General features: G+C 37.7%; 1 long non-coding RNA gene across 1 annotated transcript; it reads left to right on the top strand.

The window, feature by feature from the left end:
• The first annotated feature begins 9,630 nt into the window (after positions 1–9,630).
• Positions 9,631–25,131, top strand: LOC112655974 (uncharacterized). Its single transcript, XR_003134000.3, has 6 exons — positions 9,631–10,102; positions 10,850–10,985; positions 16,092–16,210; positions 19,667–19,855; positions 20,040–20,132; positions 24,961–25,131. It is a non-coding gene; the product is annotated as an uncharacterized LOC112655974 (long non-coding RNA).
• Positions 25,132–25,748: the final 617 nt, after the last annotated feature.

Here is a 25,748-nt window from a genome sequence, read left to right as displayed (position 1 = left end):
GATAAAACAGTTCTAAGGGAGACTTAGAATGCTACAGATGAGGTCTGTAAGCTATAGCCGCCACCCATGAGAACACAATGGGGGCAAGCATCGATGGAAGGAAGGGAGAGGAATCCTGGGAAGTTAAGTTTAAGGATCAGCTCTACCACTCATCCTGCAATGGTTAACTTTGCTTCTAAACATTTTCGTTTGAGATTTTCATTTTGCTCTCATATTATTTGTAAAGTGCAAAGACCTTTTGTCCCCTTAATATTCTTAGATTTATATAGCCATGTGGGTTTTTTTAAGGATAAACTTATTTATTTAACTTTATTTTATTTCTCTTTCTTCTTCTTAATTTTTAAATTAAAATTCAATTAATTAGCATATAACATATTATTAGTTTCAGAGGTAGAGTTCAGTGATTCATCAGTTGCATATTAACACTCAGTGCTCAACACATCATGTGCCCTCTTTAATGTCCATCACCCATCCCTCCACCTCCCCTCCAGCAACCCTCAGTTTGTTTCCTATAGTTAAGAGTCTCCTATGGTTTGTTACCTCTCTGATTACATCTTGTTTTATTTTTCCCTTCCTTTCCCTATGATCCTCTGTTTTGTTTCTTAAATTCCACATATGAGTGAGATTGTCTTTCTCTGATTGACTTGCTTCGCTCAGTATAATAGCCTCTAGTTCCATCCACACTGTTGCAAATGGCAAGATTTCTTTTTCTTTCTTTCTTTCTTTCTTTCTTTCTTTCTTTCTTTCTTTCTTTCTTTCTTTCTTTCTTTCTTTCTTTCTTTCTTTCTTCTTTTTTATTTGATGGCTGAGTTGCACTTCTAGGAAGTTACCCAAAGATCCAAATGTAGTGATCTGAAGGGGGCACCTGCACCACAATTTCTACAGCAGCAATGTCCACAATAGGCAAACTATGGAAAGACTCAGATGTCCATCGACAGATAAATGGATAAAGAAGAAGTGGCATATACACACACACACACACACACACACACACAATGGAAAAATACTCAGCCATCCAAAAAATTGAAATCTGACCTTGTGTTTGCTTTTGTGGATTAAGGATACTATTTTACCTATCTGAAGGTTTCAAATTAGTGTTTTCAAGTTTCTGTGTACTGTAATATTTTTGTTTTCCCTGAGTTTTTACTTTTTAGATGTCTTAACTTCTCTCTTGAATGTTAGAAACTTCTCAAATGACTTATGATCTTTGGATCCCACTCATTTTTTAGAGTGAGGCAATAAACCTCACAGATAACCATGCATGTGTGAAAGGCTTACCAATGGATGGTTTTGTTTATTTATTTTTTTTACTGAGGGATCCCCTTTCCTCCCCCCCCCCCCCCCCCCCCCCCCGTAGTACATGTGTCTTTTCTCTTGGTTTGGTCAGTTTCCTATCTGAGAAGTGTAAGCCTATCTAACAGCAATCTGGAGGAAGCAAGCAAGCAAGGATTTCACCATTTACTTAATATCCTTATTCTCAATCCAACACACTCACCCTCACTTCTGCCTATGTGTTCAGCTCAGAATCCCTCTGATTCACTCTTTTTTTTAGAGAGTGAAGCTGTTTTCTGTTGGAGTGGGAGAGACTTCTGGGGTTCTAAATAAATTCTGTGCAGATTTTCCATTGATCCTCCAGTTTTTATAGCCCATTTGTATTTCAGCTTTTATATAATAAGGTTCTTCCAATTCCCAAGCTTTTCTATGGATCAGTCTGACTTCCCCATGCTGCTGGTAGCAAGGTCACTTTTCTTAGCTTTATATCAGCAGTGACTTCTTATTCACCAGCTTCCTAGTTTCCAAAGTTGTTTTGCTGTTGTCCCCTTTCTTATTCTTTTTATATCCTTAAAAAAATATCTCTTAACTGTCATCTTGTGTGGTTTTGGGAAGAAACTGATTAACACCATGTGTAAGTGGTCTAGAAGTTTTATTTTTAGTGTTGCTTCTTAAAATCTGGTTATAAAAGTAATGTGTGTTACTGAAGACAATTTGTCAATTATGAAGTATAGTAAAAAGAATCCAGAACTCTCCTTTCTGTGCATAATTAATATTTTGGTTATTTCCTTGAAGTCATTTTTTTTCCCTAGAATTAGTTTTTACACAGGTGGAACCATTTTATAGTTACAATTTTGTATCATATATCTTTTACTTTTTATTCAAAGTTATAAAGATTTCCCATGTCATAAAACAATCTGTAAACATTTTTATAAGCTCTGTTCCATTGATTTCAATATACCACAGTTTATTTAGCCACCTGTCTGTACTGAGCATTTGGGATGCTTCCTTTTTATTATCTTAAAACATGGGGTGGGGGGGATGAGCATCTGTATATAATGCCTTTTTTGTATTTTGAAATATTCTCAAGGGCTAAATTTTAGGAAGTAAAATCATTGTGTCAAAAAGTATGAACACTATTAAGGCCATTAACATATTAAAGCAAGCATTATATGTTTTTAGTGTTTGGTAGATATGAAGCCCGCAGAGGAGTTGCTTGGCTATCCACAGTGACCTGGGATTCTCTGGTCTCCTACCTCACCATGACAAAGCCAAGAGACATTCTTAGCCATGCCTTAATCCCCATTCTCACCACCAGGTCCACTTTGGATATTTTCAGGGCTTTGGGTCAGAGAATGAATAGATGCTCTTAGCCCATAGTTCTCCCACCTTTACTTCCCACTTGGCTCTGGCCTGGAGTGGAGTGCATGTCCCAGTCTCTTCATCCAATCGAATTCACACATGAAATAGCTTCATCTTGGGCATCTCTTAGGGCTGGGAGTGTCCATAATGGCAGTGCAATCCATCTTTGGGAGGGAAGACATAGGGGCTCCTTGGGCAGGGAATTTTGAGATTGCAGGTTCCCAGAATGTGATCTTGAGTGGGAGGGGGGGTGGCAAGAGCTCTAGGTAGGCACTTCTTCTTGAACCATGGACTCTTTGTAGGGAGGGGTACCGCCATAGCAAGGCCAGAGTAAGGTCCTCCAAAGTACTGGACCCACGGCAAGGGTCCTAGTAGCCAAGGTTTAAGGACAGTGTTACTTACAGCCAATGCCTCACCTGTCCTCCAGAAACAGATCCATGGTCCAATTGGTGGAGGTTGAAGGTGGTGTGGGGAATAACAGGGAGTAGGGACAGTAAGTCAGGATATAGGGGAAGAAAAGGGATAAAGAGTAGTATCTTGCCTATTATGTCCAGAGAAGCAAAGATAGATTGATAATCTAACTACCACTATATATAGTTCTCCTGTATATGAGTGAAAAATAGGTTTCACCAAGTATGATATTATAGTAAGTTGAATAATGATGACCTAAAGAGAATAAGTACCAATCCTTGGAAATTATATTTGGTCTTAATTGGAAAAAGGGTATTTGCAGAATGTATTTAGGTTAAGGATTTTGAGATAAGGCAATTACTCTGGATTATCTGGATGATCCCTCAATGTCATCACAAATATCTTTATAACAGAGAGGCTAAGAAAAGTAATACAGACAAACAGAGGAGAAGGCTACGTGGAGACAGAGATGTGGCTACAAGTCAAGGAATGCCCACATCTGCCAGAAGCTGAAAGAGTCCAGGAAAAGACTCCTCACTAGAGCCTCTAGAGAGAGCATGGCCCTGCTGACACCTTGATTTTGAACTTCTGTCATCAGAGCTGTGAGAAAATAAATTGCTGTTGTTTTAAGCCATACGGTTTGTGATATTCTCTTAAAGCAGCCACAGAAAGCTAATGCAGGTGCTAGTAAATGAAAATTCTCAATGTCACCTTCCTGTTAATCCCTAATATATGGGTTTTAAGGAACAGAAAATGAAATCCTTAGATCATGTTTTGGCCAAAGATTTTTGCTAAGTACTTTCACAGACTATGATAGCTGTCATTCAGGACAAAAACATGCCATAATGCTGAAATTGTTGCATATTACCAGAGGTCGGTCTCTCATTTCTACCCCCCTGAGCAACACAATATATGAAAAAGACTAGAATCTTGAAATTAGATCTTGGCTCAACTCTTAGCTCTAGTATTTACTGCTAGTGCTGTGATCTTGGGCATATTACCTAACATCTTATCTTGCAACATGGAGATAAATGTGTGCTGGTACTATGTTCAGACACTTCAGGGTTCCTGGGTGGCACAGTCAGTTAAGCAGCATCTAACTCTTGGTTTGGCTCAAGACATGATCTCAGGGTCAGGAGATTGAGCCCCACACTGGGCTTGGTGCTCAGCCCAGAGTCTGCTAGGATATTATCTCCCTCTCCCTCTCCGTTTCTCCCTCTGCTCATGCTTTCTCTCTCTGAAAGAAAGAAATAAAAGAGGAAGGAAAGAAAATCTCTCTCTCTCTAAAAAAAGAGACACACTTCAAAGGATCCTTCATCAAGATCTCTCTTGGTCAAGTCTAAGCTCATTTATGTATTTCTTTAATGCAGTCCAGCGTCTCGTTAACATGGCACCCAAAGATTGTAGTGTGAAAAATGTAAGTTTTTCCAGTTTTGTATAATTTGACTCATATTGAAGTGTGGATAGTTTAATATAGTAATTTTTTAAGCCAAAGGAACAAATTTCTAATGGTAGAAATGGATACATTATGGCTGATGATTGAGCGTGATTTTTTTAGTCAGAATACATTTTATGTGTAAATTTCAGGAATAATCTATTGATAAATCAGCCCTTTTTTATCAGTATTTTTTTCTGTCTCATTAGGCACAGAAAACATAGGGGAGAGGGCAGGAGGAGAGCAGTCATAAAAATAATGAAAGAATAGGATTCATCATCTTATGTTATTATTGCAGTCTAGAAGGGTTTACTGTTAGAACAAGGCTTATTTCCCCTTCTGTGGGAGAGAAATCAATTGCAAACCGCAAGGGATAAACAATCCCTGTTATAGATCTTAAAGAGTGGAGTTGTGAACATTAAAATTTCCATGAACAGCCGCAGACCATCTCTAACTTATCAAGCTGGATTGAAGCCAAAATTCACAGCTGCTCTTTCTTTTCAACTTTGCAGAAGCAGCTTGTCTGAGGAATTAGTCTTGCACTGTATTTCTTATGGGAGATGTGCTCCTTTTGACTTAATCTGAAATTAAAATATTTGTCACTCAATATTTTCAAATGCCCACTGGTATTTATTTCTTTTATTGAAGTATAGTTGACATACAATGTTACCTTTGTTTCATTAATTGCTCACATTTAAATTTAATCTTTTAAAAGTATTTTATCCATCCTTTCGGAGGATTTATGGGTGGTGGGGTTGGATTACAGAATGATTGTTGTGATAGCAGCTGTTAACTGCTTTAGGAGTATCGTGAGTGATTATGAGATGGATTCTTTGATGTGTGGACCAGATGTGTTGTCGCTGGGAGGAATAACAGCCAATTTCCTTTCTCTCTTGTTCTGTGGCAAGAGGAGGATGATTAAACAGGTAGATTCCAAAATGGAAGGGATTGAGAGGCTGAAAGCTGGTGGTCAGGTGGCTGGAGATTTCAAGATGGAATATGTGATTAAAACATAAGGACATTTTGGCTGGTATAGTAAGGCAGGAGCAGGATCACTGTGTTCTGGAAAATGTTTAACATCGGTTTCTATGAAAAAGAAAAAAAAAAAAAGATCCCGATTTGTAGTATTTGCTGATGTTTGTGAAATAAATATTCCCAACATGGCTGATTTTAAAATACCATGCGATGTCAAATTTTGGCTCATGAAATTTCTGAAAGTCTGACATTTAGTGCCGATATGACCCTACACAGGAATTGTTGCAATTGGTAACGTTCTGAGCACATGATGGGTTCAAGGCCATTGTGATTTTTATAGATCATGTGAATGGCTCTGAGAATTGGCCAGGATGGCATCATGTTATGTCTCTCTGTGGCCAATGATAGTATATATTGTGTCCTGCCCTTATAGAACGGGATACAAAGGACATAAAGAGGCATTCATATGAGCTCTACTGTCATTAAGCATTTGTTCAATGGGAACATCAGACTGTGTTTATCAGCTGCTGTGAGGCTGTAGACCTGTACTGGTTTCTGCATCTAAGTATACTTGTGTAAGGATTCCTTTTGCTTACCATGCTACTATTGTTTCTGAGAAAGAATATTTGTATGGCAATATGTCAACAAATGGTAAAGTGTGACTGCTGAAAGACACTGAAATTCAGAGGGTTTCTCAGTTGTCCCAAGTGGCAGAGGAAGGTCCTCACACATCTCCAAGGAGCTCTAGACTCCTTTGGGTAATTCCTAGAAACCGCTATCATTGGCTGTATGTGTAAAATGTAACTGGCTGTGGCTGACACCCATTTTTGGAGAAACAGGGAAAAAGTCACTTACAGGCAGTGTCCTCCTAGATACAATGTCATACACTTCCATGCTGGGTGTTGACAAATGAAGAATCTCATCAGAAACTACAGGTGTTTGCACTCATCCTCTAGACTGGACTTGGCAAACCATGGCCTGCAGATCAAATCCAATCCCTATCCCTACATTTGTAGAGTTTTACTGTAATGGGGGCTATGCTCACTCATTTGCTTGTTATGTACAGTAGATTTGTGCTAATATTTGTTGCAGAGACTGCACAGCCTGCAAAGCCAACAACCTTTACTATCTGGCCTTTCATAGAGTTATTTCAGGATGATCATGTGATCATGTTCCTCTTATCCATTGCCCCACATCTGCACTTTCCTGATTGCTCTACTGCCATGTTGGCAGCCCCATGGTAGGATAGAGGTGCTAGTTAATGCTTCCATGGGAATCATATTGCAAGGTATAAATGTATCAAATCAACACATTGTATACCTTAAACTTACACACTGCTATATATCAGTTACATTTCAATACAAAAAAGTAATAGGGACTAACTGAGATATGATAGATAGCACATCGCGGCTGTTTCTTTCTTGGGCTTTATTTCACGGTGTAGTATCTTCCATGATTCCAACGAGAGCAGAAGCATTAAAAAAATAAAGAATGATGGTCAACGTTAAGAATGGAATCTTGCCTATATTTAGATTCTCTCTCTTGAAAAATATGAGAACTGGGCTAAAGGAAGAAAAAAAGACATTTTCAAAGAACTTCGTTAGTTTCAGTTTTTAGAAGAAATAACTGGTTTTTCTTCCCTTTGAAAATTTTTTCCTTTTCCCAGAAATTGGAGAATAAATCATGCAGCTCTGACAAAAAAGAACAGATCCCTCCCCTGCCCCAGCTTTTTGAGAAGATTTTTATTAGTAATAGTCACCAGATACATTCTTGACAAGAGATATGGACATCGGCTATTTACTCCTACAATGTCTAAGGGCAAAAAAAGAAAAAAGAAATCTTCCCACAAGCTCAGCTAAAGTGCAAAAGTATCATACTTCGGGCATATGGCACCTTCCAATTATTTGGATCAAAGTTGGACAATTGACTAAGGGGACTGCATTAGTTTCCTAGGGCTGCTATAAAGAAATACCACAAACTGAGTGGCTTCCAATAACAGAAATATGTTCTCTCACAGTTCTGGAGGCTGGAGGTCCAAAAATAAGGTGTCAGCAGGGAGCCTGTAAGGGAGAATCCTTCCTAATCTCATCCAGCTTCTGGTAGCCCCAGCATCCTTTCCTTTATGGAAGTGTTACCCCAAACTCTGGCTCAGTCTCTCTGGGCTGTCTGCCCCAGAGAGACTGGGTCCAAATTTTCCTCTTCTTCTGAGGACACCAGCCATCATGGAGGAAGGACCCACCTCAGTGACTGCATCTTAATTTGATCACATCAGCAGGGACCATATCTCCAAATGAGGTCACATTCACAAGTACTAGGAGGGTAAGGGTGTCAATATACCTTTTTAGGGGACACAATTCAAGGCCTAACAGTAACCAAATATTTGTGAACCATGACCAGACACAAAAGAATGAGTGGAGCCAACTGCAATCTCTATCTTGGGAATCTGAAATCGAGGTAAAATAGAGCTTTCTTTTTTGAGAGGATGTCATGGAGGAGGACTGTGACTGGCCAAAGCCATGAACAAACTGAAATTATAAAGGAGCAGAAAAGATCCAAATAGGTGGCAGGCATAAAAGAGAACTGATGTGCATGGTGGACCAGGAATGAAGAGAGCCAGAGGAAGGAGAAGGAATAGTTTGTACCCAGCTTCAATTTTTCAAATGAGGAACCTTATAGTCAAGTCCTCTTTTCCTCCAGATGAGATCAGCGGTGGCTTTTTGTTATTTAAAAGTAAAAGAACAAAGCCCTAACATCTGCTGTGGGTCCACAAGATTCAGGCAGGGAGGCTCAGGCTGGGAGGAGGGAAGCGGCCTAGGGAGAAGGAGCAAGAGCTGCCCACCCCTTCATTTCCTATTTTGTTTGTGCCTTGTTGCTAATTTTGTTTTCTGCCATGGATTCGCATAGGCAGCGTTTGTTGGTAAAATCCCACCGACCTTCAAATCCAGCTAGAACAAAGGATAAGGAAAAGCTCTTATTGATATTACATCCCTTTATTAAGTCATGTATCTCTCATTCTCCTGGGCTCAGCTAGACAAATAGAAAGATACACACACACACACACACACACACACACACACTTCCTCTCCCCCCGCTCCCCTTTATTTTTCTTCTCAGATTGACTATCCAGTCTTAACTAAAAATTCTCCCAGCTGTTTGGGGTAGGGAACCCAGCTGCAGGTCAGGGCATACTCTTCCTCACAAATGGAGAATGCTATCACTCCCTCCTAAAGAATCTGCATGTTGTTTTCGATACTCTCAAGTGCAATATTCCTGTGCTCTCATGACGATGGCAAAATAAATTGCTTGCGGGCTCAGCTTTCCTTCCTGATCAATAGAAACAATCATGTTTTTTTTTTCAGCTTTCCAAGAACATGGTTTTGTTCAAATTCCAGAAAATCTAAAGAAATTTTCTAGGAACAATTTTAATTTTCTGTAATGCATTTGCTTTGGGCACTTTCAAACCAAGATGGGAACCCCCCCCCCCATTTTTTAATTCTTAAAACTTTTAGTATGGAACTTTCATCTTTGTTCTCCAAAGATAAGGTCTTTACTCATTCATGTTTGTGACTTTCATTTTTAGGTGCAGAACCAAGCTGAATGCTACTTTTGACTTTGCCAAGTAATTTCTATCCAAATGTCTTTATCTCTCAATCTTTAACAGAGCTGTTTGAGGTGTAAGGGTGTTCCATTTTATTGAGAAGCCTTTTACCAATTGCCAGAGTTTCTTTTATGTGAACCTTGGCATACTTTACTAGCTTGGTTGTAAAATATTTACAATCATGTTATCTGTCAGAATCTGAGAATGATGTATGAACATTGTCAAGTAGAAGTTACATCTTGCAGAAAAAAAACGATATGATATGGTTGCCTGCCACATTTAAATCAGCAGTGCTTTGTTTTAACTCCAGGATAACAGTTTCTGTGTTTGATAATACTAAATTATATTTTTAAAATTCTATATAACACACTTTGAAAAGTTCTCTCATATTCCTGAAAATTTTACTTTAATTAGACATTATTATATAAGTAAAAAAAAAAAATCAAAACAGTACAATCAGGAAGCACCTGAATAAAACCAATAGAAAAATAACTGCAGCAGTGATTCTCTTCCTTTTAGGATATTTTGTTTTTTATAAATATAGATTTTCATGTATTTCATTTTCATCATTTATTTTCACCTTGTTATATTAAAGGTAAACATATGGAAAAAGAAAGCTCATGCTTTTCTTTCACTAAATTCCATTAAAAAAGGGAAAAATGGAGAGCAGAGTATGCTCTCTCTAAAGAAAGCTGGTTTCTTTATTTTTTGTGTGTGTGCAAGATTTGATATGATATTAAGAGGAAGGGAGTAATTGCTACATGATTGAATTTGCTCTCTCAGATGCCACTGTCAATTCACTTTGTTTTATATTTTTATGAGTTACTAGAAAATATATCCAGTGCTTGCTTTTGAAAGACTCGGCTTGGATAATAAATCAAGTGCTCTCCCAAATATTTCTTTCATTGCAGATCTCACTAACTATGTTGTTGTCCTGGTTATTATTTTCTCTATCTGAAAAGCAGACAAGCCCAGATTCTGGAGGCAGACTACTTTCTCTGACTACTTTCAAATCTTGGCTCTGCCACTTACGAGCACTGTGACTGAGGGTAAGGAACCTTCTCTCTCTTTAACTCAGTTTCCTCATGTGTAAAATGAGATAATAAAGAGTAGAAGAATGCTGGGCAAAAGTCAGTGCTATGTAAGTGTTAGCCTACTATTATCTGCTATCATGAAGAGACAACCTGTTCTGCCCACAAATATTTGCTCATGCACACTTACCTGATAAACTCATTTGTCATCTGCTCTCCACAGGGCCACCATGTTGCACAACACAGAATGTAATGTGAATGACACCACTTGGGACACAGTATGGTGTTCTGCAAGAATGATGTGTCCTGGTGTTATGTAATTTGGAGGACTTAATCCATCTACTTCCATTTTATACCTATCAAAGCAGACTATCAAGTATTTTGCGGAACTTCCAAACCATATTAAGACTATGAATTTTTCCTCTCTGCATTCCAGAAAAGGAGAAGAAAAGGGATTTCCCATTGTAGAAAAAAACAAATTAACCAAATACCGTATCTGTAGAGATGTGACCAAATTGGACTAGGGATGTAGTCAGTCTGAGATTCTGTAATTCATCTGTAACAGGTAGATGATTCTGGAGAGACCTCAGTGTATGTGTTTGCTGCTCAGGTGATGTAAAATTGCTCTTAGGGAATTGATATAACCAGATGTTGTATTTGGTATTTCCAAGGAGGGGGGTGGGCAGGGGATGTTACTTTCAGAAATGTGTCTCTCATAGGCTAAGAGAGGGCTTCAGTTACTCTTTTTTTTTCTTCTGTATTTAGGACTTTGAATATGTGATCCAGAGCCATGAAGTCACTCATTGTCATTAGCATTTCAGAGCTCACCCACAGATATCAATACTCAGGAGACATTAATACTCAATCAAACTAAGTTCAAAAGAACATTTTGAACTTTAAGGTATGGGAATTTTCAGTTATTTTTTTGTTTCAAAACGATAACCACCTGCTGCCTTGCCAGAGTTGTTTCTTCCAGTCAAAACAATACAGCTCTTAGGAATTCATTTTCTCTACTAAGAAGCAGAACATGAGGAGAAAATGTTCTTTTCTGTTTCTTTAGTTTTTGTTTGTTCTCCAAGTTGATCACCAAACCCTGGGGGTAACAAAATTTAATTCAATCATCATAAATATAGCATGAGGCACATTTAGGAATTTTCTAGTCTGTAATCCAATCACATCATCCTCCTTTTCTGGCCAACAAGAGACTGTTGCCAACAGCACAGAGAAGGCATCTGAAGTTTCCTTTTTATAACTTCACATTGATAACAACCACTTGCAAAAATAGACTGTGTTCAAAAGATGAAGTGCTTCTTCATATCTCCTCAAAGAATTGTGAAATTACTATATGCAAATGTTTATAAAGGCTTTAATTAACACCTTAGGATTTCACATACAGATCTGTAATAAATGGTGGATTGAAACTGGAAAGTATTTTTTGAAACCCTCACCATATACAATACTTTTAATTAAGGATCAATGCCTCATCTTGATGATATTTCTAGAAGCTTCTGTAACCCCATATCCAGAGTCTGCAATTCCTTTCTGTCTACAATCTTCTTATTTCCTACCTTCCCAATTGTCTTATTCTGCATTGGCCTGTCACGTTATCATGAATTGACCGTGACTTCTCTCCTAGATTCTGAATTCTCTGCCTAAATGGGACTATGTCATCATCCATTTCTATAACACTTTTGTATATCAAATGCCCTGACTTTCCATCATATTTGCCATCTATTTTTTTATGTATTTATTTATTTACTTTCATTTTAGTTTGCTTTACAACCTGAATTTCTGATGTTCTCTGCTCTTGGTTTGCTGGAGAAACTCACGCTGATTAGGTGCTCTAAAAATTCATGGCACATAACCTTTGATGAGCTCTCAGCAAAGCCTGTGAACCAATTGCTATGATTTGGAGTCATGGTCCTCAGAGATGAGATTCCATATATTTTTTTTGCCCTTCTCTTCACACCTAAAGACCCATCTATAGCCCCTTTCATCTTCACCAAGATGAATAACACCATCCAAAAAAAGTTCAACTCCGATTCTCTCAGCTATTTCCTGCCTTACATTATTTTTGCATTTTCACCTGTCATGTTGTTCTTTTTTTTTTTTTTAAGATTTATTTATTTATTTTAGAGAGAGAGAAAGAGCTAGTGTGTGTGTGAGTGGGTAGGCAGAGGGGGAGAGAGAGAGAATCTCCAGAAGACTCTCCGTTGAGCATAAAGCTAGATGTAGGGCTTGATCCAAGGACCATGAGATCATGACCTGAGCCGAAATCGAGTCTGAAGCTTAACTGACTTGAGCCACCCAGGCACCCCTTGTCACCTTGTTCTTACTTCTTATAAATTCTCAATTCTTGTAAATGAAAAAGAAAGTCCATTTTCCTTCTCAAAACCAGTGATTTATTCACTCACAATCTAATCCCTTTTGCAGGACTCACTCCATTAATTATCACCTTTATTTTATATCTTCATGCATTGTTTCTATTTTTCTTCCAATTAACACATTTGTATCTTCCCTTTAAAATGCTACTTCCTGTGTGACTTCTTCGCAGTGATAGCCTATGTCCACTAGCTCAATTTTTAAATAACTTGCTGATCCCATAAACATATAATTTGATGTCTAGCATTCTTTTGAGAAAAATACTCTCTTGAAGGGACAATCTTTTGGTTGCGAAGAACTTTCTTACATTTAAAAGAAAAAAATCTACATCTCTCTCCAAAAGAGAATATAAAATATAAATATGGAGACTTTATCTGTCTGCTTCCATGCTCTGTCTGGTACAGAGTTGGCACTTCAAAGCATCATCATGGCTTCCCTGTAGAGTGATGGTTTATGAAGTTCAGATAATGAGTGGTATTCTGACTAAAATCCAGCCTTCAATGGGACCATCAGGTCAATGGTCATTTCCCTAATGTATAACTGAGATAGACAAACTTAATAGTTGGAATAATTGTTTCACTGGGTCCTTCCCTGTTAGGTAAAGAGGTAGTATAGTGTGGGAGGCCAAATAGAAATCTCTGAAATTGCCCCCACACTAGAAATACCAATGCTGGCTAATGCATTGTGGGAACAGAATGTAGTAAATATATGGCAGAGATTAGTGGGGCTATGGTCCCTATCCTTTCCTTATTTCCTCTAAGTTTGCTGGTCAGGCTTTATCGGTCCCTGAAGACACAAACACTAGTAGCCCTGTTTGCAGATACTGTGCCAGATGTTTCATTGTTGCTAGAGGAGATCCATAAAGCCTCAGTTACATGACCCTGGGCCATTAATTTGGTGACAGCATTTTTTGTATTCTGATAAGAAAAGAAGATCAGAAGGAGAGGTACCTGGGTGGCACAGTCGGTTGCAACTGACTCTTGGTTTCAGCTCAAGTCATGATCTCAGGGTTGTGAGATCTAGCCCTGTGTCAGGTTCCGTGATCAGCATGGAGTCTCCTTAAGACACTCTCTCTCCGTCTCCCTTTTCCCCTCCCTGACATGAGTAATCTCTCTCTCTCTCTCAAATAAATAAATAAATAAATAAATAAATAAATAAATAAATAAATCTTAAAAATATAGAAAAGAGGATCAGAAATAGTTCATATTCTCATGGATTGGAGAAAAACATTTCTTAATAAGTTTGCCCTACATATGCCTATGTTAACTCATCCTCTTCTTATAATAGGATATGAAGAAATCTGGGTGGTTTCAGTAACCCACAGAACATCACATTGATCCATTATGTTAATATGCTGATTGGGTAGGATAAGCACAAGGTGGCTAATGTGCTAGGAGCCTACATCTGGATCCATTCTATCCTCCTCTGTTGATTTCAATAAAGGTCTTCCCCTCTTTTCTTTGATATTAATTTATTTATTTGACTACTTAGAAATCTTGTGATATTGATTATACTTTGTTTTGCATATTTAACATCTTCCACTCAAATAGATGTTTCTTAACATTTTTGTATTTCTCCATTAAAACAAAGCCAGTAATCCCTCTTTTCCCCAAAATTTCCATCTACAATGTTTTCATCCCTTTACACTGTCCAATCTCATAAAACATTTTTCTAATTTAGTTTCAATTAATCCCATTGTGTAATGAAAACAATCTTTCTAAGGTCAAGAATGACCTCCATGTTGCTAAATTTGGACATTTTGTAGTTAATCTTTGTTGGTTTCTCAACAGCATTTGATATTTTATTCCAGCCTTGTAATTTCCTTGAGAATCAGATATAACTCACTACCTACTTAACATTTTTACCTGAATAATTGAAAGTCATCTCAGACTCAACTTATTTAATCTCAAAGTCTTGCTCAATCTGCCAAGTCTATTCTTTTTTCTCTAGCAGTCCCTGTCTCAGTGGTTCCAGAATCCCAAGAGTTAATCTTGACATTTCCCTTTCTCTCATCCTTAATATCTGATCTAGCACTAGGAAGAGTTTTATTTTCCTTCCATTGTAGTAGTTTCCTAACAGACTCTTCCTTATTGTCAGTTGTACTCTTCCAGTTTTTTAGTCTCTATAGTGATTTTTATCCCCTCCAAACAGAAACCTCAAGTCATACTTTAATAAAATAAAAACCCAAATATTTAATGTGGTCAAATAAGCCCTTCATTGTCCTCACTTTTCTGTGTATTCCACCTTAATCTTATTCAGCTCCCACACTCCATGACCTTCACATACATAACTCTGGCCATTCAGTTATCAGTTATATAGGAAAGCCTTCGCTGACCACATCAGTCAGGTCTCCCCATTAAACTTCTCAATACCTGTATACTACTTTGTTTATTTATTTATGAAATATTCAGCTAGAGATTGCTATGTGTCAAACACTATTATAATTAATAGTATATATAATTAATAGTATTTAATATAATATTAAATATTGACTCAATTGATATTTATAACAATCTTATGAAATAGATACTTTTAAAATTTCCATTTTATACATCAGCAAACTGAGGACAGAGAGGTTAAGTAACTTGCCCAGTCATACAGTTGTACATGGCAGACAGGATCAAATCCCAGGCCTTTGACATTTTTTTTAATCAAATAATTTTAATCAAGTTAATAGGAAACAGTAAAAGTGCAATTATCTGAAGACCCCCATATTTCCCATATTTCACATTTTTAAACTATTTCCATTGTCTTTACTTATAAGGTGTTGCAGGTGGGACCCACTCTTGAATCTTCTTTCTTGTGGTAGAATAAGGTACATATTGTTCTGGAGTGCCATTCACATTGAACTTATGGTTTGTCCAGATGAATTTAAGAGCAGCAGGTGATTTTGTTGTTGGAGGATCATTGATCATAGAGTGAGGCCCATGATGCCATTCAGAGGCCACCATGCTTCCATCTATATCCCAAACTGTGTTTTGTCATTCATTTCAGTAGTATATATATAACCCATCAATGACAACCAGTGTCCATACTTTCTAACCTCCTCACTTATGCTACCTCTTTTCTTTAGGAACATTTCTCAAAGTCACAGTTTACATTTATTTGTGTGATCATGAATGTCCATTTCCTCACTTCAAGGAAAACTACCTGTTTGACTCCGTAGTACAGTACTGATACAACTAGTAAGAGTCACAATAACTGAATGGATTAAATACCAAATTATTGATTCACAAAGCTCTGCATTTTAGATGTTAACTTACTCTCATGTGTGCTGTCCTTTGGAGTTTCGTATTGCTAACTTAAATCATTTCAAAAAATTTCAGAATGAGCATCAGGCAAAAAGGTATTTGAAAAAGGTGATGAATTATTTTCATGGCCTTCCCTCTTAATAAAGTGGGAATCTAAAGTAGAGAGATCAGCATTTCAGAAATGTTATAGAAAGTATTCATTTTTCATTCATGTTGAAAGTTTCATGAACCAGAAAGTTTTATGAAGTTTCATTTCCCTTTTTCTAATTAATTATGAATTCAAACTTCTTGTCAAGCTAAAGCCAATGGATGGTAAAAGAAGGTAATATTTTTCTGATTATGAAATAACATGTGTTCATTACATGCAATTTTAGATATGTAGAAGATTGTTAAGAAGAAATGAAGAATCAGTTATTGCTAAATCTGCCAAGAAGAAAAAACCCTGAATTCATATTTTGGTGCACAAATCCTCAAAATCCATGTGCATATATAGGTATATAAATATTTATACATATGTGTCAAATATAGGAAAATGTATATACACATGTATATGGGTGTGTATGAGTGTGTATACTTTCAAAATTAACATGATTTTTTAAATGAGTGTTTTTTGTTATTTTTAAAAAGCTTTTATTTATTTATTTGAAAAAGAGAGCATAAGCTGGGAAGAGAGAGAGAGGGAAAAGCAGACTCCTGCTGAGCAGGGAGCCTGATCCTGGGCTTGATCCAAGGACTCCAGGATCATGACCTGAGCTGAAGGCAGACACCTAACTGACTGAGCCTCCAAGGCACCCCAAATGAGTGTTTTTTAAACTTAACTTTATATAAGAATCCTATTTTACTATTAAGTTTTTCAAAACATGATATTTAATGTCTGGACAATATTCATCCTATATAAACCATAGCTTCCTGTTTGTGCAGCAGTAAGACCTGTATAGCTGATCTGTGTAGCTCAGATCTGTTTTTCAGTGACTCATGTGCTTACATATATCTGGAGCACATTTCTGTAAGTGCCTTGTTTGAAGCTGGTGTTGAAGCTCATAGCAGTGACCCCAAAGTTTAATGACTTCCTCTGTATCCTACTGTCATTTCTATATAATATTGATTTTTCTTTTCTCTCTCTCCCTCGATAGATTGATGATAGATACATACATGAAAGATAGAGACAGATAAGACAATTGGATGGATAGATAGATAATTTTTGTGGTTTTTTTTGGGTTTGTTTGTTTTTTTTGTTGTTGTCGAGGTTAATTAACCTTAGAGTTGGTAGACTCTGAGGACTGCTAAACATATGCCTGGGTAGATGGCCTTGACAGGAGACAGGGCTTGTTAGCAACATAGGCAATTTGGATGATCTTAAGGCATCTTAAGATCATTTATTTTATCATAAAATCAAGATACTTTCTCCACCATTCGTATAGAATTGTGCCTTCAGAAAACACATTGGTGCTGAAAGCCCCCCTGAGAACACTTTGCAGTATACCAGGACTGACTGATGAGCCCAAGAGCCAGTGCTCATTGGTGAAAGCTAAATGTGTTGTTCTGCACCTCATTCCCCAGCCTGCCAGGCAGAATGTGATGATGGCCTAGGTGACAGCTGACACCATGGGATGACAGTGAGATTTCATTTACTTGTAAAATGCAACCACAGAACTGCTCAATTTGGCTGTGAGAGGCAGTACTTTTAACTATCCTGGGGAAAAAGAAAGGATCCTTCAAATCATTACAGAATTCTGCTTTCAGACCTCTAAGTTCTGATCATGTGCTCTCCGAGACCTTGAGCTCAGCAGTGAATCCGTGTCTTTGACAGACCCTAAGGATGTTGCGCGTACAACTGTAGACCACTCCTCTTCTCCAACCCTGGCACAAAGGAGAGTGGAGATGGCTTCCTTAAAAGTTGAATACCTGGAGAAACACGTCTTCTAGCACCATCAACATCCTCCCAATTTCCCTCCCTTGTGTTCCTGCTCATTGAGGCATATCTCTTCCCCCTTATCAAGATGTGTCATGATATTCAATGTGTTTATATGGCTATCTGCTGATCTCTCTTTTGGGGACACTGCAAACAACTTCTTACCTAGTGTATGGCCTGGTTTCACATGCCATAGGGATCTTCCAATTTTTGGTGTGACGCTGACACCTTTCTTGCTTGGCTCAAGATGGGCCACAGTAAGTCTTCTTTCTCAAAAGTAACACAGCACTAGGCTGAAATTCCATGAAGAGAGGCACTGTCTATTTTGCCATTGCTATATCCTTAGCAACCTATACACTCCTTCTACTATGGTAAGTCTTTAGTAATGAATGAGTGAGTGGTTTCCTTGGCAACCTCCCAAAGACTTTTCACTTCCTACTGCTGTTCCCTGCCCATCTCTGTCAGTGTTTTATCTCAAGTGCAGTGGAAGTGGAAAGAATAAGTCTTTTGCAAGTGCAAAGCAAATCCTTTCATTATGCTTTCTGGCATCTCTCTTAAGCTACCCCTTGTCCTGAAAGTACTAGGCACCAATTATCTTGATACTGTGATTTCTTCTCTTTGTCCATCTTCTGCTCTTTAGGTTGTATTTTACAAAACATTTAGTTTTTGGTTATTAGAATACAAATTTGAATTAAATTACACAAAAATGTGGAAATTTGTTGGCTCATATAACCAGTGGATAGGATACAGTTGGACTCAGGGACAAGTGGAACCAGTTCAAATGCTATCAAGATTCCTTTCATGTGCTTATGGACTCTGCTTTTGTTTGGAGGAAGCTTCATCCAGTCTGCTTCTACTGTAGAGTAACTTTCTCCCCTTTATGTGGAAGGTGACTGCCAACAACTTTTAAATGTCTCATCTCAGACTCTCTATTCCAAAGCTCAGTATAAAAAATCATAGGTAGAGACTTAGGTTGGCCTGGCCTGGATCACATGATGACCATTGGACCTACCTATGGCCAGAAGACTGAAATATTGGGATCAGAAATGCCTTTTAGTGAGAGAAGGAAATAATAGCCCACACAGATAAATATAATTTCCCAGAAAGAGTAGGTTATTACACAGTATTTGATAATATACTAAGAGAAGATAGTGATTATTTCCTGACATACCTATGAAAGACAAGCTTGTGTTCAGTTACATCATACTTTACATTATTGAACATAGCTCCAATAGCTATTCTTGTTCGCTAACTCTAGCATCTGGGTCATCTTAAAGTCAATCTCTGTTGATTTATATATTCTCTTGAGAATGGGTCACATTTTGCTGTTTTTCCATATGTCTAGTAATTTTGGACAGTATCCTAGACCTAGTGAACATTGTATTAGAATCTCTGGATTCTGTTGTATTCTTCTGAACAGTGCTGATTTCATTGTTTTAGCAGGGAATTAAATGAAAGGTCTAAAGTTGCAAACTTTGTATCTTATGCAGTAAACTCTATATCAGTTTAATTATTTTATCTTTGGTTTGACTGTCTTGTGCATGCATGTTTCTGGGATCAGCTAGTGATTTGGGCAGAATATATAAGCAAAATTTGGAATTCTCTTTTTTTGGCTCTCTCCTTTTCAGGATTCACACCCCCCTCCACCATCTGCCACACACACACACACACACACACACACACACAAACACGCATTTTCCAGTGGCTGTGATGATCTCAAACTCTGTCCTCAAGTTCTCTAGGGTAGAAAGATTGTGGCTTGTCTATCAGAGTTTTAGATGCCCTTCATCTAAATTAGGACCTGTGTTAGTCTACATTTAAATCACACTCCTGGGGTGCCTGGGAGGCTCAGTCAGTTAAGCATCTGCCTTAGGCTCAGGTGATGATGAAGCTCCATATCAGGCTTCCTGTTCAGTGGGGAGTCAACTTTTTCTTCTGCCTTTCCCCCTGCTCATATTCTCTCTCTCTCAAACTAGTGAACAAATCAAGTCTCTAAAAAATAAAAAAATCACACTCCCAATTGGAAATATTTTATAGTGGAACCTAGGCATCATCCAGATAAAAGGATATCTCAGGAAGAACTCCTGGGTCCACCCAATACCCACAGCTGGGCAGAGAGACAATGATATCACTATTCTGCAAGCTTCCTGAGAGCAGACACTGAAACTTGTTCCACATCATGTCCTCAGTACTATGCATACAGAAGTGTTTGATAATACTTGTGGGGTAAGTGAATAAAACCTAAATTGATGGATGGATAGATGGGTGGATGGATGGGTGAGTGGATGAATTTTCATGGAATTCTTTACAGAGAATAAACCTTTAGACAAAAGAACTTGCACAAGATTAGGGGTGGAATAAGAACAAAAATAAGGCTATACAGATAAATGCCTAATAGATTCTTTCTTAGAAATAGGTTCCAGTATTACAATGCCACGTCTTATAAGAGCGTGTGAGTCTGAGGGCTGCTGACGTGTTTCCTGTTCAGAAGCAGAGATCTCAGGTAATTGTTGCTGGAAATTATGTCTTGTTCTTCCACAGAAAGAAGTGAAGAGGGAGTGTTGACTTTCTGTATAAACAATATTCTCAGACTATAGTTGATGAACACTTCTCAGAAGACATGCCTTTGGCACCTCAAGATGATAGGTTTGGAAATCCTGAAATATCTTTCTCTTTTTCTGAATGTGAAATTTGAAGGGGAATATTTTGATGCAATTTCCTGCACTAAATGGTACCTGAACATTTTCAGACACAACACAATTAGAATATTGCTTGACCCTAATAGGGTATGGATTATTAGGAACTAGGGCAATTCAATGTGGGCTAAAAAAAAAATGTGACTGAACAAGTTATAGTGGACAAAATTGTTAGCAAAGCTCCTTTTTGCTTAAAGGGGAAACGCCCAAGCAGAACAAAAGTCCAAGTGACTTCTACTCTGAAGTTGTAAAGCCACACATAATGGCAAGGACAGTTCTCAAAACCCAAACAGACTGTCAGTAGTGGAAGGTCAGATTATTCCTCTCTTAAACTGAAATAAGCTTGTGTTAATACATGGTGTTTTTGTTTGCAGTTATTTTTAAAAATAATTTTGGGCTCAACAAAGAAGATATAATAGCTGAACAGTTGAATTATTTGAAGAATCTGAAATGTCTTAGATTAGTTAATGTCCAATTACAATTACTTGGGGGGACTTTTTATTATAAAAGTAACACATATTCCTTGTAATTTCTGAAAATACAGAGAAGCAAAGATTGCATCTCAACTTTTAGCATTTTGTCATATGAGCTTTTAGTATTTTTTGTTTTTATCCATTTGTCTTAATTATATAAGGAATACAAAATTAAAGTTATGAAATATAACAGAAAGATATAGCACAAAAGGAGAAAGTAGTTCTTCACCCAGATAATCACTGCCAAGAGTTTCCTATCAAGCTCCATTCATTTTTCTACACATATATTTTAATAAAAAATAGGATTCTATTGTACATTCTGTTTTATGACCTACTGTTTGTCTGATCATAGATTAATTCTATAAATATCCTTTTGTATATCATTTTCCATTTTCTATGGAACAGACTTGGTGATTTAATTACTTAATCCCTTATTAATATTTAGGTTGTTCTAATGTTATGATCATCCTGATACACAAATGTGTGTATGTATCCATAATTAGTTCCTTAGGATAAATTTCCAGAGGGAGACATTGGATTAAGGGTTTTCTGAACTTTTTAAGTTTTTTCTCAAGATTAAAAAAAAATTGTCCTCCAGGAAAGTTTTACAAATTTAGATTTCTAACAGCAGAATATGAAAAAGCCTCTTTCCCTTATTGTTGCCAGTGCTGGGTATTATGTTTTTAATCTTCTCTAATCTGATTCTAAGAATATCTTATTAGTATAATTCATATTTCTTTGATTTCTAGTAGGATATGAAAATGCAACTTCATAGTGAAGAAGAATCAGTAAAGTGAATATGTTTAGTGTGGTACTAGGTGCTTATCTGGGTAACTTGGGTCAAGGTGACTCCAAGTAGAAAAGCTGCTATTTACATTTTGTAAGATGAAGTGGGATGTGTGGCAATAATGAGCTCAAAGATTCCATACCAATAGCCTGAGTGTCCATGTTTATTTCCCATAAGAAGTGGCAGCACAATGAGACATGCTATAAGCAAAGACTGAAGCAATGAAAGCCCTTGTGGGGCCATGTTTTATTTTCCTTTGGGAGACTTTCGTGGCCTTGGGTTAGCTGGTGTCTTCCCCCTTGACTGGCCATCTGACTTGAAAGTGGGACAACCTGTTTGAGTGCTTTTCTTCTTTCTGTAGGAGTTGTTGGCACCAACCCATCTTAGAATGCCAGTCTTTGCACTCGGGCCTCATTTTTGAATAACCATCCTTTCTCCTCTGCCTGATTCAGTTGTTCTCAACCCTGGTTTGCATATTAGACCTACCTGTGGAGCTTCTATGAGTCATGCTTCCCTCACTTCTTCATCTCCTTGGGCCAATTAAATTATAATCTCTGGGAGATGGGATCTAGGCATGATGGGATTTTGTTAAAAGCTCCAGGTATGACACTAGTGTGAATCCAAGATAAAGAACCAATGAGCTAATTTATTTCTTTCCTTCAGTGTTTTTTTAAGATTTTATTTATTTATTCATGAGAACATACAGAGAGAGACAGAGGCATACACAGAGGGAGAAGCAGTCTCCTTGAGGGGAGCCCCATGTGGGACTCGATCCCAGGACTCCAGAACCATGCCCTGAGCCGAAAGCAGATGGTCAACAACTGAGCTACCCAGGCGTCCCTATTTCCTCTCTTTAGTTACCACATGAAACACACCTCTTCACACCTTTACCTCCCTGTATATATACATGTGCTTTCGCAAGCCAGCTCCAATTTAGATTTCACCTAAAAGAATCAGAACAACAATATAGATGAACTATATTCAGATTTACTGTGTAAACCTAATTGTGGTAAATATTCAAGGATGTCTTCTTGTTTAATCAGCAATCTCTCTTGCAAGGGACAGTTTAGTATGTTATATGTAAGTAACCAATTTCATATATAAATTAGCACCAGCAAATAAACCACCACCTTAGCTTCAAGGCTGTGGGACTAAATGCTCAGCCAGGGGACCAGAAATGGACCTGGTGTTCTGAAGCAGCCTACGAGCCTAGAGAAACTGTCCTGTCCAAAGCTGACCTGTCTTGTTTTGACCTCTGGGAACCCACCACCATTCTATTTCTTTTGTTTCCTTGCTGACACTTTGGCTATAGAAATCACCAATTACATTGGCTAGCCTGACCCCAGGCTCCCATGAAGGATATCTTCAATATCTCTTTTCAGATTGGCTGTGATACAGGACTTTGTAATTTTCTCTGAGTCTCTCAGTACTGGTCCATAATGTTTTTCTCTCCCTCCTGCTTCTGATGAACCACGGGAAACAAGCAGCCCAGCCAAACAAGGAAGCCCACTCTCCTAGAATAATAGTTTCCTTTCTCCAGGGTCTTCTCCATCTCCCTCTTTGGAAAGCTTCCCCATCTTCTATAACAGCAGGCAAGAGACGAAAGTGTACATTTGATATGCAACGACTATGCTTAGTATTCAAATACTGCTATCCCAGAAGAAAAGTTCTTCTCAGCACTTTTGAATCTATGAACTCGTTCTATTTCAGTACTTGTGGCCCTGCTCCCATTTACTGCTGGAATGGAAATGCAGCATAAAGAAATGAAACAGTGGCCAGAGGCCTACAGACACTCAGGACACTTCTCTGAGCTTTAATGTTCTTATCTGTAAGGTCCCTAATAATACCTGCCCTGTAGGTCCCATGGGGTTATTGCAAATGGGATGATCTATGGGAATATGTGATTTGAAATTGTGAAGAGATGCATACTTCTTTATTGGTGTTTGATTTATAAATAATAAAATGTGCAAAATCCAATACATTTTGACAAATATACATACCTGTGTAACCAATAGTCAAAGCAAGATACAAAAGCTGATCATTATTGTAGGCAGATCTTATTCTTTTATGATGAATCCATACCACATCTTCCACAGCCATGCAGTAAAGCACAATTCTGATTTCTATAGCTAACCATAGATTCATTTTCCCTGCCCTTGAATGTCAGATAAATGGGATCATACACTCTGTTTTTTCTTGTAGTTGGCTTCTTTATCTAATGTGATGTCAGGAAGATACACCTATGTTTTGTTTATCATTCCATTTTGTTGCAGAGGAGTATTTCATTGCATGACTATACCACATTTTATTTATCTATTCTCCTGTAAATGGGTATTTGGGTTATTTCCAATTTTAGCTATTATGAATAAAACTACTATGAACATTCTTGTACATGTAATTTTGTGGATATATACTTTCATTTCTTTTGGGCATGTACTCAAAGTAGAATTTCCAGGTCATAGGGTAGGTACAAGTTTACCTTCATAAGAAACTGCTAAACCACTTTCAAGGGTAGTTTTCTGAGAGCACCAGGTCCTTTCCATCCTTGCAAGTTCCTTCAGCCTCTTTAATTTCAGCCATTCTGGTGGATTTCAGTATGATTTTAATTTGTATTTCCCTAATGACTAATGATACTAATCATCTTTGCATGTGTTCTTAGGTTATTTGTATATATTCTTTGGTGAAATGCCAAGTCTTGCCTGTTTTAAAAATTAGGTTATTACTAGATAGTTGAACTCCTTTTTTGGTTTCCATTCTTCCAGTTAAAAATCCTTCTAATTATATTAGTTTTATTTCCTTAGCAAACAACTGAGAACAAATTGAAGAGCAGATTCATAAATCTAATAGGCAATGTTTTTTCCAACTTTAATATTAATACAAGTCACCTGGATATCCTGTTAAAATGTACATTATGATTCAGTAGGCTTGGAGTGTGGTCCAAGATTCTGAATTTCTAGCAATGTGCTGCAAGATGTTGATACTGCTGGTCCAGTTGCCACTGTTGAGTAGCAAATAATAAAGGCTTCTTCACTGACGGAGTCCTGGCAGTACTAGAAGGTCATTTTTATACTGGTACATCATCTATATTTTCCATACATCTCTGTTCTTGTGAAATCATAGACTTAGAATGCCAAAGGTGAAAGAGTCTCAGAAGTAAGATTAAAAGTTGTAGATTATGGTATATTGATTTCACCGATGGATCTAATTCTTCAACCTTGTGAATTCAAACACTTTGCCATGTAGTTTTGTTGTGCCCTTTCACTTTGATTCTGTAACCTGCTTTATCCAATGGGATAGCAGATAGGACAAAGGAGAACTTTGAAGAGTGCTTCTGCATTTGGATGTTGCCCTACCTTGTTTCTCTGTATTCACCAGTTTACCTTCTGAAGACACATGGCTCCATTACATGCTGCCCCTGCTAACGTCAGCAGACCACCAAACACATGCATGACCCTGGTGAACATGGGAAGAACTTTTCTGCCCAACTCCACCCAAATTGTTATCTTGTAAAGTCAAGCTAAGTAAATACTTATTGTTTTAAATCAATGAGTTTTGGGGGTAGTTTTTAAAATTTTATTATCTATCTATCTATTATTTATTTATTTATTTATTTGTTTGTTTGTTTATTTATTTATAAAAAGATTTTATTTACTTATTTGAGAGAGAGAGAAAGTGCAAGGGTGTGCATGAGCAGGGGGCGGGGCAGGAGAGACAGAGGGAGAGGGAGGAGTGGACTCCCTGCTCAGCAGGGAGCCCAAGTAGGGCTTGATCCCTGGACCCTGAGATTGTAACCTGAGTTTAAGGCAGATGCTTAACCAACTGAGCCACCCAGGCAGCCCTTGGGGGTTAGTTAGTTTTGTTACACAGAGTTATTGGGGCTAATTGGATGATTTTCTTTCGGTGGAGGAAGGAGTTGCATAAAGGGAGGCATAAGGATACCAAAGAAAGTCATTGTCCAATTCACCCCTTCTCCATAACCTCTCTTGAGTCTTCTTTCCTTTGCCAGATACTGTTTTAGTTTGCCTAATCTTGGTTGCTAAACTTCATCTAGAGTCAGAAAAAAAAAAAAAAAGGGGTTTAAATCCTAGTTCTGGAGCTTATTACCTCTAAGTCATTAAACCTCTCTAGGTTTCAGTACCTCAGTAGTACTATCTATGGCCTGA

The sequence above is a fragment of the Canis lupus genome, chromosome 22 (assembly GCF_003254725.2).
Source record: "Canis lupus dingo isolate Sandy chromosome 22, ASM325472v2, whole genome shotgun sequence".
Taxonomy (NCBI): Eukaryota; Metazoa; Chordata; class Mammalia; order Carnivora; family Canidae; genus Canis; species Canis lupus.
Note: the sequence above shows the minus strand (reverse complement) of the source record. Positions and strands in the feature narration are given on the sequence as shown.